The following is a 20,642-nucleotide window of genomic DNA, read 5'->3' on the forward strand; positions in this document are numbered from 1 at the left end:
CTGCAAAAGGAAAGAATCTATTATAAAGTTAATGTGTTTTGTTGAGAACAATTGTGGTTGAAATTTCTTTGCCACATTTCAAAAGTGAAACATTTAATATTTAATTTTCAACTTGTTTGAGTTAATGTAGGCTTTAAAAGTGAGATTGCTGAGTATTACAGAAGAGGGGAGAGGCTCGCAAGGATAATGGAGGAAGTATATGATCACAGTGTTTTATACATGTACAAAAATGTCATAATGAAATCTCTCTTTTGTTTTTTTTTGTACCAGGGATCAAACTTGGGTCCTTGTGCTTGCAAGGCAGGCAGTGGAACCACTGAGCTAAATCCCCAGCCATGAAATCTATTATTCTCTGTAAGTGATACGTGGGAACAAAAAAACCAAACTTGCTTTCTTTTTTCTTGGCGAATTGATCATATTGCTAAAATGAGCCCCCAAGTAAATTTCCAGATGAAGTCTTTTGAATCCAACTTTAGATCTTATTTTTTTGGTTTTTTGAGACAGGGTCTCACTATGTAGTTGAGACAGACCTGGAACTCGCTATGTAGCCCAGACTGGTCTCGAACGCATAGCTATCCTCCTGCCTCAGCCTCCCAAGTGCTGGGATTACAGGCATGCACCACCACACCTGGCCCAACCTTAGATCTTTAGCATTGTTATTTAAGGATGTGAATGGCAAATTAGAAGAAAAAATGAAATACATAATATGTTCTAATATGATTACAATAGAAATATAATTTATAGTAATAACATCGTAAAGCATTTCTTTAGAATCATGTAAATTTTAGTTTGCCTCTGGTTCTTCTGATAGCTTCTTCCTTCTGCTACTCCCAGTTTCTGTTTTATGTGGGTTTTTGATAAGTTAATTTGGGTGTGATAGGCAAATATCTTGTGACTTTCTCAGAAAACCTTTCTTGGTGCCACTTTCAGAGCCATACAAGGCTTGTGGTTGGGAACAGTCTGGCATTCCTTTGTTCTTTTATAGCAAATCATATAGTAATTTATAGTAATTTATTTTGCATTATTTTGGTGGGAGTTTTGGGGACATTTTATAATATCATAGAAATTTAGTGCTGGGAGAAACATTAAAAGCTAGTCTAATCCCTTCATGTACAGACAGTAAATTGTGGACCATGAGTTGTTTGCTTAAGGTCCCACAGATAATTAGTGACATATTAAGAGCTACAACTTTTAACAGTAGTCTAATGTTCTCACTAGACCCTTGGCCTTCCCTCACAAGGTGCTTGCTAGTCTCTGTCATAGTGGCTCAGAAAGCTAGAAGTCTGTATATGGCAGTAGTCAAAGACTACAGCGTGTGTGGGGGGTTGTGAATTGAATGTTAAAGCCTTGTGAGATGTCAGCTAGAGAAAATGTTGCAGTGGTTAATTTTTGTTCTTTTTCATTCCAGCATCTATCCTCTCAACTGATAATGATGCCTCAATTGCTGTTAAGGAGAACCACCCCTCCCTATTGGACGAAAACTTACTTTGGCTGTTAAGCAAGGTATTCCCCTGTCCTCTGGCGAAGGAGTGGCAAAGCTTGTATTAGTTTCCTTTGCTGCATAAGAAATGTTCATACATTTAGTGGCATTAAGTAACACAAAGTCATTGTCTCACAGTTTGTGTAGGTGAAGAATAGTCATGAGTCTATTGGGTCCTCTGCTCAAAGTCTCACCGAGTCTCAAGGTAGCAACTGGGGCTCCAGTCTTATCTGAGGCACTGCATCCTCTTCTAAATTACTAGTTTTTGGCAGAATTTAGCTCCTGCAGTTGTAGGACTTGCTGGTTTTCAGTGGGGGACCATTCTCAGCTCCTAGAGGTTGTACACTGTTACTTTTCTCTTTCTTCTAAGACAAAATACCTGACACCCGAAGTTAAAGAGGGAAAGGTTTGTCTGGCTTACAGTTTGTAGAGGTTTCAATCCAAATCGGCTTGCTGCAAGGCAGGGTGGCAGAGAAGCAACAGTTCATGACAATGGAAGCAGCAAAAGCAACAAGAGACCTTAACACCATCTTTCTGCCCCTTTTATCTCTAGATTGCTGGGATTAGGGTGGTTCTAAACCAATCACTCAGGTGGTTTAGTAATCAGAAGCCCTTAATTCCAGGATTACACAGTCTAGATTCAGTTCCACCTTATAACTGCATGAGGCTTTGTGGGGACATCTAGATACAGGCTGTAACATACACTATTCCTTGCCACGAGGCCCTGTCCACAACATGGTACTTTTTTTTTTTTTTAAAATTTTTATTGAATTTATTGGTTCAATCTAGGTATACAATACAATTACATTCATTATTGGGATCCTGTACCTTTACATGCTAGTTCTTGATTCTCATTTTTTCCCCTTGTCCCTGCCCTCCCTTTACACCCTCCTTCCTTCCCCATTTACGAACATTTTATTTCCATTTTTTCATTTTCTCATATTTTTTTCCTCTCCCTTATTACCTTTCCCCCACCCTTCCCACTTTCCCTACATCTTTAGCCCTTTACTTCCTATTTCACATTATTAATTATCTCATTAGGATCTTGTGTACTATTAAAGTTTTTCACACCAGAGAAACTATTTGGTATTTCAGTTAAAGAAATCTCTGTATGAACATGAAAAATAGGGAATCCTAAAATAAAACTAAAAAGGAAAGTAAAAGAGAAAAGGCAGTGATGTAAAATTAAAATAATCCTTAATTCTGAAGAAGAAAATGGTCCTTGAACATATTTAAGTTGCTTCTTGCTCTTGTAGTCTTATATTATTCTTTTTTTCATTATTTAGAGAATACTTTATTGTGTCTGTAATCAAACCCACGTAGATATGACCTTTCATATTAATACAGTGCATTACCCCTGTAGAAATGGAAAAAAAATTAACATTTCTAGACCAATATGGCTATTAATTTCTGTACAATGCCAACTCAACACAGTAAATTGGGATAACTTTTTCCAAAGTTGACAGCACAGTTAAAATTTTCAAAAATTCAAATTATACACACACACACACACACACACATTTATATTTATATAAAAAGACCAATAATAGCAGTATGTTATGCATCAATAGCAGCACAGCTTTTCCAGGTTCTGCAGTCATCTGAACAAAATTATAGACATTCAGCACACTCCATTAAAAAAACAAAAACAAAAAAACAAAGAGAAGAATAATACCCAGGAAACAGCAAAGTTCTGTTGCTGTTGTGGTACCTGGCACCATTTTTTTCTATTAGCCTCTTAATCATCATCTGGAGAGAGAACATTCTAGAGTAATATCATTAAATGTAGCTCTGATAAAGCACGGTCCCTACTATGTATCATAAAGCAGGTGCTAGATATTTTACATTCATAGAGGTACATACAGTACCGTCCTACATCAATAATACTAGATTCAGTTTAGGTTTGAAATTTAGTTTGTCTGCAAATAAGATTGCTACCCCTGTTTTTTTCTGGGCTCCTGTCACATGGAGAATTGTTTTCTATCTTTTCACTTTCAGTCTCTGGACTTCTTTTTGCCCTAGGTGTGTTTCTTGTATACAACATATTGTTGGATTTTGCTTCTTATTCCATTTTGCCAGTCTATTTCTCTTGATTGGTGAGTTGAGGCCATTGGCATTGCTGGTTATAACTGATATGTACTGACTTATTATTGACATGTTATTGGCCTTTTTTGTGTTTTCTATCTTTTCACTTTCAGTCTCTGGACTTCTTTTTGCCCTAGGTGTGTTTCTTGTATACAACATATTGTTGGATTTTGCTTCTTATTCCATTTTGCCAGTCTATTTCTCTTGATTGGTGAGTTGAGGCCATTGGCATTGCTGGTTATAACTGATATGTACTGACTTATTATTGACATGTTATTGGCCTTTTTTGGACTCTTTTTACTTTTTCACCTTTTCCTTTTAATTTCTTGCCTTGCCTATTTGATTTGCTCTGTTGGGCCTCATGGTGTTGTTGCCTTCATTATCTTTTTCTAGGATATTGTTTAGAATTGCTTGTAGTGCTGGTTTGGTATTCGTGTAATTTCTCAGGTGTTCTTTGTCGTGGAAGTGTCTTATTTCCCCATCCATTTTGAAAGAGAGTTTTGCAGGATACATCAGTCTAGGTTGGAGGTTGTTCTCTTTTAGTACTTGAAATATCTCATTCCAGGCTCTCCTTGCCCCAAGGGTTTGTGTTGAAAAGTCTGCTTTGATTCTGATGGGCTTTCCTTTATATGTGATTTGTTTCTTTTCTCTTACTGCTTGTAGTATTTTGTTCTTCTGTTGGGTTTCTGGGATGTTGATTATTATATGTCTAGGTATAGATTTTTTTTTTTTGATTGTGGCTAGTTGGGGTCCTATCTGCCTCACTTGTCTGAATGTCAAATTCTTCCCCTCTGTTTGGGAATTTTTCTGTCATTAATTCTGTGAACAGCTTTTTTAAGTCTTTTGTATTTTCTCCTGCTACTTCATGGATTCCTATCAGTCTTATGTTATTCTTCTCTGCTTCATCTAGGAGTTGCTGGATCGATTTCTCATAATCCCTTACTGTTTTTAAGAGACCTCTCTTTTCACGGTCACTGATTGCAATCTTACCTTCTATATCTGAGATTCTATCTTCACATTCTTTTATTCTGTTATGTACACTTTCAATGGCGTGTTTAATCTCCTGGATATCTGTTTGAATCTGTTTTATGGATTCCATTTCTTTCCTATGTTGGGTGTTTATTGTTTCCATTTCTTTCTTATGCTGGGCCTTCATGGCTTCTTTCATGGTGCTGAGCTCATCTATTTTTTTTGTCGGTTTCTGTTCTAGAGTCTCAAGTCACGAATTTCATTTTGCTCACCATCTCTATGGTTATCTGGGAAATTATTTCTGTTTTGAATTTTTCTAGAGCCTAATTGATCTGTTTTGTTACTTCCTGTGCTTTGAGTTCAGTGTGTCCTGGTGGTTTACTATCGGCCTTTTCATCCTCATTTGTCCTCCTTTTGCCATTGGTGAACTGGAAGTCTGTCTTTGTGTCTTGCTTAAGTGTTTTCTCATTTTTATTTTTGTTGTTGGGCTGTCCTTGGTTTAATCTCTGGGTTATCACCCAAATCTTCCTGATATAGTTGCACCCTAGCTTCTGGTTCTCTAACGACCCACAGACATTTTCATCTCCATATCATCAGAGAAAATAGCTTATTGAATCAACCACAATCTTTTATCCCAACCAGCAACACAATATGATCAAGCACAACTTGGAAACTGACCACCTGTGGTAGTCACTAGTCTATCACCCTTAAACCATTTGAATTACATTGAAATCAAGAATCAGTCCAAAACATGTCTGCAGTGAACAAACTTTTCAATATAGTATATTTACCATTTAGGATGGGGGCTCAGTGCTAGGACTCAAGACCCCTGATCTCAGTCAGCTGATGGCTGAACCCCATGACGCAGACTGACCTCGGGCTGCAAGGCCTCGATTGAGTTCCCCAACCTTTTGAACGGTTGAACTCCACACCGTTCTACTACAGGTTTCCCACGCCCTTTCTTTAAAGATGTTCAATGTTGGGAACTCAGAAAAATACCCTCTATGACCACCTCTGCCTCTGCAGAGTGCGTCCAAAGACTGGCTCAATCAGGAGGTCTGTGAATGTGCGGGGGTGTGTGTGTAGGGGAGTTGTGGGGGTTCAGGGGCACCCACGCGGCTACCTTCCTGGTGCTGGAACAGTGGCGGCTCCTGGTGGGGAAAGGCTATCCACAACATGGTACTTTCATTCTTCAAGGTCAGCAGGAGGATTTTTCTCTGGTCTATATAACAGAATTCTAGATAATATAAAGTGATCATTGAAGGGACTGTTCCATCATATTCACAAGTCCTGTCCAATTGAGGGGGATGTTAGCAGCAGGGGTGCTTATTTTTTCCCCATTCTTCCCTTCAACCCCGCCACACTTCCCTATTTACAAAGACTTTGTTTCCATTTTTTCACTTTCTCATATTAATTTCATTCCCTTCTTTGCTTTCCCCTACCCCTCTCCCTTCTCTTTGCCCCTTTTCTTCCTATTCCACATTATCTATTATACCTTATTCACACTTTCAGTTTCTCATACCAGAGAAACTGTTCGGTATTTACATGTGTGTGTCCTATTTATATCACTTAAGAGTATCGCCTCAATGTGCATCCATTTAGCTATAAATGTCTCTAAGTTCTCCTTCTTTTGTTGAGTAGTACTCCATTTTAGAAAAAATCACATTCTCTTTATCCAGTCTCCATTTGATGGGTAATTGGGCTCTTTCCAAATTATAGCTATTACAAACTGTGCTGCTATGAACATGGGTGCACATATATTGCTGTGGTATGATTCTTTAATTCTATGGGGAAAATCCCAGCAGGGGAATAGCTGTTCTTTGAGGTATCTCCATACTGATTTCACCAGCCTACACTCCCACCAGCAGTAGAGCAGCATTCCTTTTGCCCCACAGACCTAGCAGCATTTATTATTGGTTGATTTCATAATAGCAGCCATTCTTTCTTGGTTTGAAATGGGATCTCAGCATTGTTTTCATTTTCATCTTTTGAATGACCAGTGATGTTGAACATTTTTCTTATGTTTCACATGCTATTTCTATTTCTTTGTATGAGAAATGTCTGTTTATTTCAGATGCTCAGTTTTGGGTTGGGTCTTTAAATTTGGGAGGTCTGATTTTTTAAGTTCTTCATATATATTCTAGATAGTAGACCTTTCTCTGAGGAATAGCTGGTGAAAATTTTTTTCCCAGATTATGGGTTGTCTTTTCACACTGTTGGTGATGAGAATGATGAGGGCCATCTTAAGACCTTGCCTATGACACTACTTAAAGTAGGCCAATCAGACTAAAAATTTCAGTCCTTTCATTTACACAGTTCTATTTGTATGGTAATGCCACATAGAACATGCACACAGTAACAAGTGACAGGTGCCCAGAGTCTGCTACTTTTAATTTAGCTGCCTTGTGAAGATTTCTACTTTACTTGAAAGGAATAGACTTGTCAACAACTGCAGAGTTTTAGAGGCTTAACCACTTTTACACATTGGCCATCTCTAAAACATTCAGGAGCTTTGACTTTAATTTTTCATTAATTAGAGAATAACTCTAGGTGTATATTTCAGACACTAAATGTGAGAAAACAGTATAAGTTGGGCAAAGAAAACTTCTAAATTCTTACCAGTAAAATCTTTATGAAGGCTCAGTTGGTAAATTACACATACTGTAAAAAGTAATGTAATACTTATCAAAAAATTGCTGTATTACAAATGACTGGAACTGCAATGCCTAAGCAATGAATTTTGAGTTGCTTTTTAGTTATTATGGTGCTTGTACATAAATGAAGAAGACTGAAGTTATACTCTAGTCAGCAATAGAGCAATTTACTCAGAGGATTTTTGTACCTAATCAGTCCTCTAATGCTATGATCAATTAAGTAACAAATGGAAGCAAGGAAGATGGTATCTTTTTAAAGGATGTCATGCCACTATAATATTCAACTTCAAGTTCTCTAAAGAGGTAGTTCTCTTTGATTTAGGAATAGGAGAGGCCTGGACCAATCAAAGACATCTTATTTTTAAACCCAATCAGATATCAAAGGACTGAATACATTTGTTAAGAATGAAATCTTATACTTGGTTACTTACAAGAATTGAATTTATTCTCTATAAAACTCTCTGATCTATTTCTCTATGTGGAATTGATGGTAGTAGGGTTTTTATAAAGGCAGCTGAAGTTAAGAATTTTAAGGATTGCAAAAAAGACAACTGTGATTATATTAATGGTTATGATTATAATTATGAAACAACTAGATCCACAGACCACCCTTTGTATAACTTCACAGAATTACAACATTATCTTCTTTCTTTATAAAATAATGTCTCTTTTAGTAATTTTGACTTGTGTTTTGGGGCTGTTATACAAGAAAATTGTCTTTTCACTTGACTGTATGTTGGAGTTCTCCAGAGAAACAAAACCAATAGATTACATATTTAAGAGGAGACTTATGAAGGAATGGTTATGAGGTTATGGAGGCTGAGAAATCCAGTGATCTGTTGTCTCAAAATTGTAGAAATAGTAAAATTATTGGTGTAATTCAGTCTGAAATCCTGAGAACCCAGAGTGCGGATTCTGAGGGCAGTAAAAGATAGATGTCTTAGCTCAAGGGGAGAGAGAGAATTTGCCCTTCCTGTCTTGTAAGGTGCTCTTCTTTACTCAGGCTACTGATTCAAATGTTTGTCCTTTGCAGAGACACCCTCAAAGACATACCCAGAAGTAATACTGTTCCAATCATGTTGGCGTTTGACTCAGTCAAATTGATACATAAAATTAACAATTCAGGAAGCTAGGGCAGTAGGATGGCTTGAGCTCAGGAATGTGGGACCAGCACATGCAACAGTGAAACTTACAGCTATATAAAATATGTATAATATAATATAATGCAGCACAATACAGTACCATATGTGAAAAGAAAAGCCAGGCATGGTGGTGCATACTTGCAACCCCAGTACTCTGGGAGGCTGAGGTAGGAGGATTACAAGTTTGAGCCCAGCCTGAGCAATTTAGTGAGACCTTTTCTCAAAACAAAAAATAAAAAAGGGTTGGGTTGTAGCTTAGTGCAAAGGCCTTGGGTTCAGTCCCCAATACCAGTAAAAAAAAAAAGGCAGTTGACCTTAGAGAGATCATCTATGCTTATTCTGTTAAATGTACAGAGATATCTTATAAATAGTTATTTAAGCTGCCATGTTTAGAGTTAGTTTGTTACATAACAATAGATAGCTAGGCATTTAGTTTTTTTTCTTCTAATAACTAGATTCTCTTGTTCACTTCTATGTTTCTGTCAGATGTTTCCTTCAGCATGGCTGGAAACAGTCATTATTCATGAAAATGCCTAATACAGTATTTAATATATAGTAGGTACTTGATACATGATAATTCTCTTTCATTATGAAAACAATATAACAATGTTAACAAAAGTTTGAAAACTTGGGCTGGGGATTTAGCTCAATGGCTCCACTGCCTGCCTCGCAAACGCAAGGTCCTAAGTTTGATCTCTGGTACCTTAAAAAAAAAAAAAAGGTTGAAAACTGGAAAAAACACGTACGGCTTTTTTTTTTTTTGGTACTGGGCACTGAATTCAGGTCCTTGTGCTTGTGAAGCAGGTGCCAGAATCACTGAGCTAAATCCCTGGCCCAATTAAGGTTTTTAAATACTTATTTTTAGTCATCCCATACTTATATATTTTTAATAGTTTTAACTGTGTATATGGCAATTTATTGCTTTTGTTTTATTGAAGTAAAATTCACATAATGCAAAGTTCACTATTTTAGCCATTAAAGTATACAATTTAGGGCCAGGGATTTAGCTCAGTGGCACCATGCCTGCCTTGCAAGGTCCTGAGTTTGATCCCCGGTGCCAGAAAACCCCAATCAAAGAAATAAGCAAACAAACAAAAGTATAAGTATACAATTTAGCGGCCTTCACTACATTCTTGATGTTGTACCAGCCATCAACACTGTCCTGGAACATTTTCATCACTCCAAGAGGAAGCTCTGTACTATTAAGCAATCATATCCCACTCTTGCAGGGTCCCTAGGTCCTAGGAGTTACTAATCTGCTATCTTCATATATTTGCCTATCCTGTACATTTAATATAGATGGAATCATACAATTCTGTATCTGGATTCTTTTCTTTTAGCATGCTTTCAGGGTTCATCCATGTAGTAGCATGTGTCACTACTTCATTTCCTTTTTAGTGTTTTGACAATATTGCATTACTTGACTTAAAAATATTATGGTAAAGATATGCATAACATAAAACTTACTGATTTAACTATTTTAAATGTACTTGCAGTGTTGTGCAACTACACTCTGTCAGTTTCCAGAATTCTGTCACAGTCCCAAACAGAAACACTATTCTCAATAAACAGTAATTTCACATTCCTTCTTCTCCCACTCCCTGGTAATCTCTATTCTGTTTTCATCCCTTTAAGTTACTTATATAAAAAGAATCATAAATTTCTATCCTTTTATGTCTGGGTTGTTTCACTTAATGTTTTCAGAACGTATCCATGTTGTAGCATGTATCAGAATTTTATTTCTTTTTTTGACTGAATAATACTCCACTGTATGTATATACAACATTTTGTTTATCCATTCATCAGATGGTGGGCACTTGGGTTGTTCTACCTTTTGGCTATTGTGAATAATGCTATTGTGAACATTGGTATGTAAGTGTCACTTCATTTCTTCTGTGGCTGAGTAATATTGCATTATATGGGTAGAACATGTTTTATTTATTCATTCATCATTGGATTGGTTCTAATTTTTAACTGTTATGAATACTTCTATAAGCATTCATGTACAAGTCTTTGAACATATATTTTCAGATACTCTCTTGGGTATATAGCTAGGAGTAGAATTTCTGAGTTATATGGTAGTTCTGTGTTTAGCTTTTTTGAGGAACTGCTGAACTGTTCACAGCAGTGGCACCATTTTACATTCCCACAAATGTCTGAGGGTTCCAATTTCTGTGCATCCTACTCAGTGTTTTTTAAAAATTATGACCATCTTAGTAGATGTGAATGGTATCTCATTGTGGTTTTGATTTGCATTTTCTTAATGATAAATAATATTGAGCTCTTTGCTTATTGGTAATTAATAGAACTTCTTTGGAGAAATTTCTATTCAAGATCTTTGCTGTTTTGAGCCTTTGAACTAAGCTTTTTATTTTTTATTATTTATTTATTTATTTGGTACCGGGGATTGAACTTGGGTCCTTTAGGCTTTTTATATTTGTGTCATTTATTAGCAATACTTTAAACTGTGTTATAATTTAAAATTATGTCTCTGTTTCTTTCTGTCATTGTGGTTATTTTCGTTCAGTTGATATATTTCATTTTCCTGTTATTTTATTTCCCATTTTATTTCAGCATCTTTTCCAACTGTGGATTCATATTTAAGTATTTTCCTCTTTTGCATGTGGAGTTTTTCTTCAGATTTAAGATACCTTAATACACCATTTCTCAAAGGTTGTTCTACAGAACACTGTATCAAGACCACCCAGATGAGTGTGTATATTTGTGTGTGTATGCACACACAGGGAAGGATATGCATGTTAAAAGTTTACATTTCCAGGCCTTTCTCTATATTGGTTGTATCAGAATATCTGGGGACAGTTTCTATTTTTTTTGAGACAGGTCTCACAATGTAATTCAGGCTGGATTTGAACTCATGACAATTCTGCCTCAGCCTCTTGAGCACTAGGATTATAGGTGTGTGCCTCCACATCCAGTGACATTCTCTATTAAAAAAAAAGTGCAGATGTGGTTTTTCTATAAAATGGAATACTACTCAGCCATAAAGAATGAGAAATTAGATTCATTCATTGGAAAATGGATACATATTGTGGATATACTCCTAAGTGAAATAAATAAGTCACATGTGTGTAAATACCGAATAGTTTCTCTGGTGTGAAAAGCTGTAGTACATAAGATCCTAATGAGATAATTGACTATGTGAAATGGGAATAAAAGGTCTGAAGGTGTGGGGAAAATGGGAAGGGTAGGGGAAAGGTAATAAGGTCAAAGAAAAAAATATGAGAAAATGAAAAAATGGAAACAAAGTGTTTGTAAATGGGGAGGGGAGGAGAGGGTGAAGGGAGGGCAGGGACAAGGGGAAAAAAATGAGAACCAAGACCTGTCATGTAGAGGTACAGGATCCCAATAATGAATGTAATTGTACTGTATACCTAAAATGTACCAATAAACTCAATAAAAGAAAAAAAATGATGCATGTTGTTATAGAAATATTGTACTTTTGTGAAAATTGCTTTATTCCAGGAATATTGCCATATTGATATATGTATGCTTAGTCAACCTAAATGGTCCTTGTAATACTCAATTATGTATAAAATTAAAAAAAACCATATTTCAGGGCTGGGGATTTAGCTCAGTGGCTCTGCCTCCTGTCTCTCAAGTGCAAGGACCTGAGTTCAATTCCTGGTACAAAAAAAAAAAAAAAAACAAAACCAAACAAACCAAACACACACACACACACACACACACACACACACACACACACACACACAAACCACAACCACCACAACAAAACAAAACCAGATTTCATGTTTTAGGATGTTTATATTTGTAACTTTTCAGTTAGAAATGATTTTGTTCACTTGCTTTAAATATTTAAATAGTTGTTTGGTTATTTTCCTTGGTAGTACTCCTAGATACATAATACCTGGTCAAATGTAGTTATTTTTGTTTTTGCAGTGATGAGGATTGGCCCCAGAGCCATCTGGCATGGTAGAGAGCCTCACTACCACTGAGCTACACCCACAGCTCCAAAGTATAGCATTTTAAAGATAAGCATTTTGGAACCTGTTTCTAATTTTTTTTTCTCCAAATATCTTCAGTTTTTATTCATACCAGAAATATTTTAGTATGTATTTTTTGTATGTATTTTTTATAGTGTTTTTTTAACCCTATACTCATTTTAAAAATCCTTTGATAATAAGCAAGAAATAGTTTTTTCTGCTGTTTTATTTAACTTCTGTACTAGTTTTTTTAATGTAAAAGCTAAAGTCCTTCATATTATTTCCATACTATTCACTTTTTCATGATTGTATATAAGTTTGAATTTTTTAATTTATCCAAATGCAGTTTTGCTCTGAGTAAACACACTCAATAAAATTTTACACATTTGAAACAACAAAATCTTCAGCTCTCAATTCCAGATTTAGAACATGTGATGTGATTGTTGATCTTTTAGTTTCATCTGCACAGATTGTGACCAGTCAGGAGCCTCATCTTTACATAGTTCTTGGCTTATGCTTAAAAAAAATTAGGGCAATTAATTTAAGTTAATTAAAATGTAGAGTTAATATTTGAATAAATGTTAAGGAAATTTCTTGAGTGGTCAGAAAACAAGCGAAAGATTAATAAGGTTGTAAGTGGACAACATAGAAGATAGAAGGAACTTAAAAAATTAGGCTAGATGTAATAAAAAATTCTAGCATGGTTGTTATGGAATTTTAAAATAAATTTCGTGATGGAGAACAAGTGTTTTTCTAAAAGGCTGCCTGTTTCTAAGTAGGTTACCTGCAACCTTTTCATGGAAAAGGAAACTAAATTTATGAAGCATAGATATTGTGGCTTCTTTTGCTATTTTTTAATCTCTTAAAAACAGAGCCAAATTTTAGTTTTATCTGGCAAGGAGCTGGTTAGAATGTTTCCTTGTAAGTGTTACTGCAATACCAATGGCAGTGTAATAGAATGGAGAAAGTTGTTTTTTCCAGAATGCATGCAGGACAAGAAGTAAACATGGCAGGAAGGAATAATACACTTGGAGTGATCCAGGGAGTATTTGTAGGCAAAGTATGTGAAGTTTGCAAGGGATCATGCTCCAATAATGAAGATGTAGCTGAACTAATTTCTAAGGAAGGTGAGTCTTTTACTTTTCCATGTGGCATGTATAAGATTAAGGTTGCAGGGTTGGGGGAGATAGCTCAGTGGTTCCACTGGAGATTAGGGTCACAAGCAAATTGCTTTAAGAAATAGAGGAAACTGGATAACATCAGCAATACACGTGACCCTTTTCCAAGCAGATTTGGTTAAAGCCCCTGGGCTGGGATGTGGGTATGATCTAGGGATAGAGAGTAAGTTGAGAAATCCAATGTTCTGTTTTAGATGTATAGTGTTAGAAATGCCTTTGTTACATTCAAACAGATTTGTTATGATTTGACTGACACTTGGCACCCTTTTTAGTAAAATCAAACCATATGAACTGGAAATGTAGTAGCAGCTTTTCGAGGAAAATTTATGAGTCATCTAATTTTTTAATCTTAGCTTTTCCAAAACTGAACTTTATATTTAAAAAATTAAAATATAAATGTTTAGCTATGTCATAACAGGCACATGACTAACTCATCATGATACCTTCTGCCTTATATTTTTAAAATAGGTATTTATTTTATATAGATAAACATTTCTATTTTTAGTTTTCCAATGGGCAGAAGGGACTGTGCACCTGCTACTGTCCCCATCTTTGTGTATTTCCCCCATAAATGCTGTTCCAGGCTTGGTTTCTTGGCTTTCTGATTATTTCAGAATTAGACTTGTTTACTTAGCTATAATATTAATCGAGTCTTGAGAAGAGCAGGAGAAAAAGGAGTGTTTAATTTATGATCATTAGTCCAATTCTTAATATTTTCCTAGCAAGTTATATTGAGCAATGTTAATATTCAGCTCCTGTAATCACATGACAAATAAAAAAGAAGCAACTAATATATCCTGAAAGAGATGAGAAGTTATTTCATACTCTATTAGAAAAATACCCTGATTACAAAAGTCATTGCCTATTTTTGTGTTGTTGGCTTGTTATTCAAGTAGGTTTAGTAAGATTCACATATTATGTAATAAGATTTAAGACCACTATATTACCTGAGAGCTCTGAAATGAAGGGTTATGTGGTTTGTCCCAATACAATATTTTTTTTTTTTTTTTTTTTGGTACCGGGGATTGAACTCAGGTCAGGCAGGCCACCGAACCACTGAGCTAAATCCCCGGCCCAGAATATATTTTTAATTAGAAAGTTGAATTAAGAATCAGAACAGCTTAAAGCACATAAGAGTATCTTTTCAGGTTGAGTGAAATTATGATAGTAAAACAAGTTTTGACTGATAAAAAGATAAAATCAATAATGGTTCTTAAAATTATGATTTTTGAGATTTTTATGATATTTCCACTGAGACTATGTTCCATTTAGATGTTCAAATGATTTTAATTTAAATGAATAAATATCTATATATTCACAAATATGTTCTAATTTAAGCATGTTTTGTTTAAATTGTTTTATATACTCTACTACTCTTGCTTGATTAAAAAAAAATAATCCCAGTAGTTGGTATTATAAAAATCCATATATATTGTTTTAAATTAAGCTTTATTTTTAATCTAATGATGAAACACTTGTTTAAAAACAAAATACAGTCATATCACTTTTAGTGAAAAAGTAGCATTCCCTTCCCCATGCTCCTCATTCTCCTGTGTTACTCTTCAGACACAATATCACCGTTAACACTTATAAATGTTTATTCTGGCATTCTATTTTTCTAAATAATACTATTTTACTGCCGTATTTTTAGTTTCATATTTGATCTCTTTCTAGTATAAAATATAAGCTGCTTGCTTTGTAATACCATTCTTCCTTTCCATATCTTTTAAATTGCATGACCACATTTGGTTAAGTCAGTTTTCAATGTTTACTATGATTATGTGGTTGCTGTTCAGAGCTAAACCACAGATTACATTATGATTAAATAATCTTTGTATTAGAACTTTTGTTTCCTATGTATTAATAATGTATTCTTCCTTTTTGTCTGCTCAGTTTTCTATGTGATTGTCACTAGTTTATCCTTAAATTTTCTGAAAGAACTATAAATCTTACTATATTTAAATATATTAAGTAACCTATTAGAATTTCCGCCTTCTCTTTTTCTATCTGTATATTTTTCCTCCTCTCTTCTTTCCTGACTTCCTTTCTTCTGTTCATCTAGGTATTCTTTACAGAACCTTCTACTTTTTGGCTCCAGTATGGGCGAGTTGCTTTAAGCCTAGTGCTCACTTGTCATCCTGGTTATCTCCCTTCAATTCTTTCTTGTAATGTCTTCTACTGTTTTCTGACTTATTTCTCCTGTTTTTCTTTTTTTATTTCTTACTTTAGGGAAGCATGAGTCCCAGTAGCTTCCTTAGAAAGGGTACACAGACTGAAAAATTATTTTTAAATTTTATGCACCTGAAAATTAATTTTTTCTTGTGTCTGTTTAGTAGTGTGGCTGTTTTAAAAAATTGTAGAGTGGATCCAAGTTTTATCAAAAAATTTTAATATTCTTTAAAAATACTCTCCTCAAAAGATCCAACAAGAGCTTAATTTTGTTTTTATTTTGAAAAGTACAAACTATTTTAATCCAATGGAGATAAAAATAACCTATTTATTAGCAGACAAACAGACATGAGGATCAGTGGAAGAGAATAGGGGAAGCAGAAACAACTCCAAACATATTTAACTATTTGCTCTTTGACAAAGGGGCCAAAGATATATTCAGGAGGAAAAAGCCTCTTTAATAAATAGAGCTGGGAAAACTGGCTATCTATATGCAGAAGATTGACTCTGGACCTGTATCATATACTAAACTAAAATAAAAATGGATCAAAGAACTAAATGTTAAAACAGAAATACCTAACTTTCTGGAAGATAAAATAGGTAAAATTCTTGAAGTTGTAGGTGTAGGCAATGACTTTCTGAACAGAACACCAGTTTCATAGGAAATAGCACCGGGAGTCAATAAATGGGATCATATCACAATAAAAAGCTCTGTACAACCAAAGAAACAAGCAACAGAGTGAGAAGAAAGCCTAAAGAATGGTAAAAAAATTTAGCCAGCTATTCCTCAGAAGACTAATATGTAGAATATATAAAGAATTAAAAAAAATCAGGTCTGCCACAATAACAGACATACAGAAAATATGGGCAAGTGAAATGAGTAGACACTTCACGGACGTGCAGATTGCCAATAAACACATGAAATTCTCAGCATCACTAGCCATTATAGAAATGCAAGTTAGAACAACACTGGGATTCCATCTTACTCGAGAAAAAATGGCCATCATCAAGAAATCAAATACTTACAAATGCTGGTGAGGCTGCAGTGGGTGGAGAAAGGAATCCTTCAACATTGTTGGTGCGAATATAAACTAGTACAGCTACTAAGGAGCTCAGAATGGAGATTCCTGAAAAAACTAAAAGTAGAAATTCCATTGATTTAAATATTCTTCTCCTAGTTATCTTCCTGTAAGATTTACAGGTACCCTATTATAGTGATAAGTGCATACTCATATTTATAGCAGCACAGTTCATAATAGCTAATCCTTGAAAGTTGCCTGTATGTCCTTCCACAGATGAACGGATAAAGAGAATGTGGCGTTTACACACAGAGGAGTACTACTCTGCCATAAAGGATAGAGTTATTTTAGGAAAATGGATGCACCTTGAGACAATGATGTTAAATGAAATAAATCAGACACACAAGTTTAAATATCATATGGTTTCTTTGAGAAATCCAAACTACAAAGATCAAAATAGAAAATAGAGAATAGGAAGGAGGGAGATAGATTTTTCTCAATTAGAAAGGGACCAAGAAATGGAGGGAGAAGGGAGGGAGAAGCAAAAGGGGATGCAAGAAGGAATTAAAATGTTATGTTCATGTTCATACAAGAAATGTAAACATATACTGCAAATGTGTACTAATAAATTTTTTAAAAAAGGTAACCTGTTTACATCTCTGTGTTTTAGCCCTAATGTATGTAGTTTTATTGGAAATTTTGATGATTTCCCTTTAGAATTACAAAGAACCTGTATGAAGTCAGACTGGGACTGTCCCTCCATGAGAGAAGATGTTGTAAAGGAAGATACAGGTGGTTGGCAGATACCAATCAAAAGAAATGCTCTAGCATTCTTTGGCTTATACATAAGGAAAACCAGCATTTTCCTCTTAAATTTTTTTCCTTATAATTTTGGAGCAAGTGTCTTAAAACAACTTTTACCTCTGAAAGTTGTCATATTTTTGGGTTTGTTTGAGGTGATATAACCATAAATCATAAAATTAACCATTTTTTACAGTGATATGAATGTTTTCTTTTCAATTATTTTTATTTTTTTCTCATTGAGTTTATTGGTACATTTTAGGTTTACAATACAGTTACATTCATTTCTGGTATCTTGTACCTTTATATGACAGGCCTTGGTTCTCATTTTTTCCCCTTGTCCCTACCCTCCCTTCATCCCCTCCTCCCCTCCCCATTTACAAACACTTCATTTCCATTTTTTCATTTTCTCACGTTTTTTTCTTTTCCCTTATTCCCTTTCCCCTACCCTTCCCACTTTCCCTAAACTTTTAGCCCCTTTCTTCCTATTTCCGGTTGTCAGTTATCACATTAGGATCTTATGTACTCTTACAGTTTATTCACACAAGAGAAACTATTCGGTATTTACACATGTGTGACTTATTTCTTTCATTTAGGCATATATCCTCAATATGTATCCACTTTCCTATGAATGAATCTAATTTCTCATTCTTTATGGCTAAGTAATATTCCATTTTATAGAAAAACCAGAAATTGGTCACACTTTGTATATTCAGTGTTGCATAACCACTAACTCTATCTTGCTCTTAACCATTTTCATCACCCCAAAAGTAATTCTAAACATTGATACTGATGTTAGAACATATTCTTGTAGTTGGCTTAAAAATTTGGATTTAATATATTAGTAATTCCAGAAAAAAACTTTGATTCCCATTTGTACTAAGCAGTTTTGTCAAAATTAGACTGTGTAGGGTTTATAGTTTTCTTATCAGAAAGTCATAGAGGAATATTAATGTCCTTCCTGGCTATCATGTTCTTTGAATGTAGCAATGTGGAAATTAAATTAGAATCCATGTAGTATTCAAAAATTAGATTTAGATTTAACATTTTCCTTACTGTTTCTGTTTTGGGATATTACAAAAAGTATTGCTGAAGAGCTTTAAAAATTCAAGCTAAAGAGTAGAAAAATCACATCAAGAAAAGGTTCATTTAACGATAAATTAATAGATCTATAAATGCTTCTTTTCTTTCACCATCACGTTGTGCTGCCATTTATCACATGCTCTAAGATGATTGTACTGTCATTCTGTGATGAAGGTTCTCCTTAGAGTTAGTTACATAGTTATTTCTGCTAACTCTTGGGGAATGAGTAAAAGGGCCAGAGACTGCTTTTTCATTTTACATGTTATGTTAAACATTTAAAGCTTTTTTCCCTAAAATTCTCTTTAGGATTTAAAATTTAAATATCTTAAAAACTTAAACTCTAATTTTAAAATTTAGATTAACTTAAAATTCCTGCTTTTAAAAATGACTGAGTCATTGTTTATACTGAGATTTAGAAGTTAATAAGGCAATTCAGTGGAGGCAACATTACTTCTAGACAGTGGACTCTCACTACCTTTGGTTTAACTGGATGTGGTTAAGCCAGATTTGTTGTCTCACTTTATCAACCAAATATATATATATATTTTTAGTGTGGAGTAAAATGCACATAGGAATCTGTTAACTATGGACCTTTATAAACTAGCACACAGCTGTAATTATTAAAATTATAGATTAGTTAGAATATAAATAAAGCAATAATAAATTAAAACATGGAGCTGGGCCCAGCTCTTGAGAGGCTGAAGCAGGAGGGTTACCTTAAGTTTGAGGCTAGCCTGGATAATGTAGTTCAAAGGCAGCCTCAACTACATAGTGGGACCTTGTCTCAACCACAAAAGAGGAACATGTTGGAGATATTCCAAGAAGAATCACCAAAAAGTGTAGGTATTTATACATAGTGGAGTGCTGTTGTGCTATAATAAATGATAAATCTGAGTCATTTTTAGGAAAATGGGTGCACCTTGAGACCAAAATGTTAAGTGAAATAAACACATGAACTTACATATTGCCTGGTTTGTCTAAGATAAACCCGGAATATCAATAGCAAAATTAAGAGAAATAACAGGAAATAGGGTACAGATGTTTTGCAAAAGGGAAAGGGGCCAAGAGAGGAAGGAGGGGTTGGGAGGGGAGGAGAAGTAGACATAAAAGGAATTAAGATGTGTTATGCACATGTACCAACTCCCACAATGAATGTAATCATTATGTATGTCAATATGTGCTAATAAAAATTATAAAATAGATTGTGTTCCTGGGTAGGAAGAACCAATATAGTGAAAATGGCCATACTTCCAAAACTACTATATAGATTCAATGCAATCTCAATTGAAATCCCAACAGCATATTTCACAGAACTAGAGAAAACACAAAACCTCAGTAGCCTGGGAATTAGCACAAAGAATCAACAACTAGAATCTTGTCTTATTAAAAAGCTTCTGCACTGCAAGAGAGACCACCAACAGAGCTAAGAGACAACCTACAATGTGGGAAAAATTTTTTTATCAGCTTTTCCGCAAAGGCCTACTATCTAGAATAAAGAATTTAAAAAATCAACCCCCCCAAATATAAAGATCAAATTCAAAAATAGGCATCTTCCAGGCATGTTGGTGCATGCCTGTAATCCCAGCACTTGGGAGGCTGAGGCAGGAGAATCGCTGGGAGTTCGAGACCAGCCTAGGCTACATAGCGAGTTCCAGGTCAGTCTCAACTTCATAGTGAGACCCTGTCTCAAAAACAAAACAAAACAAAAAATGAGCATCTGAAATGAACCGACATTTCTCAAAGAAATAAAAGCAACAAATAAACATATGAAAAAATGTTCAGCATCACTGGTCATTTGAGAGTTGCAGATGAAAACAACAGTGAGATTCCACCTCACCCCAGAAAGAATAGCTGCTATTAATAAATCAACCAATAACAAATGCTTGCGGTGTTGTGGGGAGAAAGGAACCCTTCTCTGCATTGGTGGGAGTGCAGACTGGTGCAACTAATGTGGAAATCAATATGGATATACCTCAAAAGAACTGGGATTAGAGGTTCCATTTGATCCAGCTGTTCCTCTGCTGGATATCTTCCCAAAAGAGTTAGAATCATACCACAGTGTATATGCACACCTATGTTTATAGCATCACAGTTTGTAAT

This window comes from Fukomys damarensis, unplaced genomic scaffold (genome assembly GCF_012274545.1).
Source record: "Fukomys damarensis isolate Sample0158 unplaced genomic scaffold, DMR_v1.0_HiC HiC_scaffold_20, whole genome shotgun sequence".
Taxonomy (NCBI): domain Eukaryota; kingdom Metazoa; phylum Chordata; class Mammalia; order Rodentia; family Bathyergidae; genus Fukomys; species Fukomys damarensis.